Source organism: Octodon degus, unplaced genomic scaffold, assembly GCF_000260255.1.
Source record: "Octodon degus isolate 3935 unplaced genomic scaffold, OctDeg1.0 scaffold00353, whole genome shotgun sequence".
In the NCBI taxonomy this organism is placed as follows: Eukaryota; Metazoa; Chordata; class Mammalia; order Rodentia; family Octodontidae; genus Octodon; species Octodon degus.
The window spans coordinates 21,073-25,514 of NW_004524929.1; positions in this window are offsets into that span (position 1 = coordinate 21,073).

Sequence of the window (4,442 nt, forward strand, 5' to 3'; positions counted from 1 at the left end):
CATTTACAGTATTTAAATAACAAGGGAATATGCTTCTCTGACAAAACTAAACAAAGGAAGGGGATACAAATGAAGGACCATTTTGCATCTCTATATTCAAAATAGGATAGATATACAGCTACTTTTTCTTAATTCAATGAATAGAAACACTTGTTCTTTTAGTGTCTGTGGACAGGATATCATGTCTGCAACTTGTACTATAAATAATCACTAAGAAGACAACAATATACAATGTATTAATTACTGAAATTGTCCTACTAATCAGTCTTTTTCATTATTTTATTGATAAACAAATAGCAATGAGACAGTTTCAAATCAAATCACTAGGACAGTTCCAATAATTAACACACTGCATACATTCTTCTTAGTGGTTAATTGCTGTACAAGATGCGGACTTGAGATCTTATTTACAAACATCATTAGAATAAATCATTCTATTCATTAATAGAACGTAACTATATATCTATCCTAACCACTTTGAATACACAGATACAAAATGGACATTCATCTGCATACCCTTTTATTGTTAAGTTCCGTTATTTGAATATTATAGGTGTGTAAACTCAGCAAAATATTCTAAAAGAGTCCAGTAGCCCATAATAACATTGGGTCTTCTGTTTAACTGGCAATGTCAGAAATTGTTGACCTGAGTCCCCCACAGCTCAACATAACAGCATGGCTTTACTTCCTATATTTCGTCTTCATACTTTTCTACTGGATGGTTAAGACCAAAGTAAAGCAGGACCTATGCAACAAGAGTTGTAGCTTTTGGGTCTGAGAAGGTCAGTGAAATGCCCTCAGCTTTTATCCTGAGATCCTGTACCTCAGATTGCAGAACCTTTGTCAGTGTCAGCCATATGGATGAGTCACGGCCATTGCTTGGCCAATGTGCTCTCTGTGAAAGCCTGAGAGAATGTTTTCTCTCCATGTGACTCTCCTTAGGCACACTCTACATCATTGATCATTTTCCTCTTTGGCCCCATAATCTCCTTGATCAGAAAAATTTGGGACACTACCGAGTTACATGACGTTACAGTACAATTTCTCATATGTCCTGAGTCTTAATTGACCTTAGAAGGTTAGGGCCAAAATGTTGGCTTTCCTTGCAGCCCTCCTTTTTCTCTAATTTTGGTCTGCAAACTTAGGTTGTTAACCATCCAGAAGACAAGCTTATTGTTATTATCAAACAACTTAGGCTATTAAGCTTAACCTCACTATCTGTCTGCATATCAAACATCTTAGGCATAATAAGGAAGAGGTATTTTTCATCAAGTATTGATATGTTGAACTTTAAGTCCCTGCATAATATGATAAAAAAAATTTAAAAATTAGATAATATTTTAAAAATAGGATCCTATTTTTAAACTACTAATCAGTTTTTAAACTGTCACATTACTATTTGTTTCTCAATAAAATTATTTTTCTAAAAGAAGAAAGGTATAGCACAAGTAAAAGGAAAATGAGAAATTAAGGATTAAACAATGAAGAAAGGGCAAGGAGAAAAGCTAGGAAACATGACAGGGGTAAAACCATACATTTATATGAACAAGATGGTTAAGGCAATGATCCTGAGAATCTTCAGCAAGTTTTTTAAACTATCAATTCGTCGGTAGGATTCTCATCCTGACTAACTATATATGCTGATACCTGTAAACTAAGCAACTGCACTGAAGATAGCAATGTATAATACTAGGGTCATGCTTGGAATGCAAGTCATTCTGGGCTTCTAAATATGTACTGCTTCTAATGTCATATCAAGTCCCGGTATACTGTCTCCAAATAAATATTTATTTTAAAACAAGGTAATAAATGAAAACAAGAGACAAGAAAAAAATGTCATTATACTGTACTGCTACAATGCTGTATATGGTTAGATTTCTAAATTTCTTTGTAAAAATATGTAATTGTTTATTCCTATTTTTTAAATTATTTTAATTTTTTCCTTCACGTTCTGTAGGGATTTAAACTGTAACATATCAATACTTGATAAAAAAAAAAATCCCTGTTCCATGTTATGTCCAACATATTTGATATTCAGACAGATGGTGAGGTTAAGCTCAACTGTCTATGTTACAGGGTAATAATATAAGTAAATTTCCCTTCTGGATGGTTAACAATTTCAGTTCTCAGACCAAAAATTAAAGAAAAAGAAGGGCTGCAAGGACAGCCAACATTTTGGTCCTAGCCATTCAAAGACAGTGAGGGCTCAGGACATAGAAGAACCCATACTGTAATATCATGTAACTCAGTTGTGTCCCAAATTTACTGATCAAGGAGATTATGGGGTCAGAGAGGAAAGTGATCAATGGTGTACAGTGTGCCTAAGGAGAATCACATGGAGAGAAAGCATTCTCTCAGGCTTTCACAGAGAGAAAATTGGTCAAGCAATGGCCGTGACTCATCTACATGGCTGAAACTGACAAAGGATCTACAAACTGCGGTACAGGGTTGCAGGGTAAATCCTGAAGGGATTTGACTGACCTTGTCAGATACAAAAGTTATATTTCTTGTTACATATGTATTTCTTCATCTCGATCTTAACCATCCAGCAGAGAAGTATAGCCACAGGGTGTAAAAAGTAAAGTCATATTAATATGCTAAGCTGTAAAAGGCTTAAGTCAACAACTTCAGACATTGCCAGTCGTATGGGTAACCCACTGCTATTATGGAACACTGGCCTATATTGGATTATTTTGCTCAATTTATGCACCTACAATATTTCAATGGCAAATGAATACACTTCTCTGACAAATCTACACAAACAAATGGGATACAAATGAAGGACCATTTTGTATCTGTATATACAACATAGTTAGGATAGACATAGGCTCTACTTTCTCTTAATTCAATGAGAAGAAAGATTTGTACTAATAGTGTTTGGACAAGATATCATGTCTGTATCTTGTACTATGGATAACCACTAGGAAGACAACAATATGCAATGTATTAATTATTGAAACTATCCTACTAATTGGTTTTGAAACTATCTGCTATTTGCTTCTCAATAAAATTAATTTAAAAAGTCACTATGGATAATTTGTATCATAGGTTTCCTCATGTGTGCAATGAACAAATGGATGCTCTCTCTAGTTCTCTCCAGCTTTAGCATTCCATGCAGATAAAATCTAGGCTCTAGAAATGATCTGTAGCTAAAGATAAACTGTGGCAGGGTACAGGCTCTTTGTTTCTCAAACTTTTCTGATGAATAGAAATGGGAAGTTGACTCTATAACTTTAACAGACCCTCTGTATCGACCTGTCCTGGAGATAAAAGTGAACATTCCCCTTCATTTGTATAAAACCTTCATTGCATAATGCAAGGTATACTTTTCATGTCAAAGTCTCCCCACTTAGCATGAATGACCTTTCCTATGAGAATCAGTCCTTGGACCATTTCTCTTTTTAGATCTGAATTTAATGACATTTAAGAAAAGACTTTTTATAAGTCATATTTAAAATTACCTCACAGTAATACTTCAAGGTTTTGCATAGCAAAAGATTTGAGGAGCTGAATAATTCTTAGGAAGTCCTAAAATATCTCAGTAGATGGGTGTCTAAATGTAGCTTCACTTTCACTAGAAACTTATAGTGTGGTGATTTCATCAAAAGTTTTCTTCTTTCATTCTCCTTGGAAAAATCTAAAACTTTATATACTTTTAACTGTTATGGACAATGCTTCTAATTAAGGAAAAGTCTAGCTCTCACTGACAGCCCTTACCCAATTCCTCCATTACTGGCCCTTCTTGGAGCAAAAACTAAAGATGAACATGTTCGTAATTGGCCCCAGTTCCTGGGTTTGGAGGCTATTAGCAGGTTTTCTGACCACATAAACCTAAGAGAATCCTTACTAAACCCAAATGACATCAATCCAGCTCGTCTCCTTCCCAATACCCATCTCCAGCTGGGCCAGGGAAAAATACTGAGAAGGTAATATAAAATGGAAATTTATCATAATTATCTTCCAACATTTATGTATGGTTTCTCTTTTGAAAGATAAGAATTTATAAAAAAGAAAGATAAGAATTATACAAATGCCTGCAAAGAAGCTCCCTCATCCATGCCAACCAGATGTATTCTTCTTCCCCAGCCAAAGTAATCTTAAAAGCCCACACATGGATTCATACATATGCACTCCACCTTAACCGTACTTATAGTGTCACAGTGATATAGAAATAAATACATAGAGTGTAGAAATAAATCTGTTTACTCTTGATTCATATTCTTGAAACCTGGGTTCATTTCTAAATATTGGTACTTAATTACAAGACCTTGTACCTGTACAAGCCAAAGACAGATTTGGGGGTCTGAAGATGTTTGGACTACTTCCTTCCCATTATTCAGGAATAGAGGTGCACTTAAGAAGGATATAAGTAGAGGACAACACAGAACTGCCACAGGGCATCCCCTTTCTGCCACATCTATAGATGTGTCATCTTGAAGCTC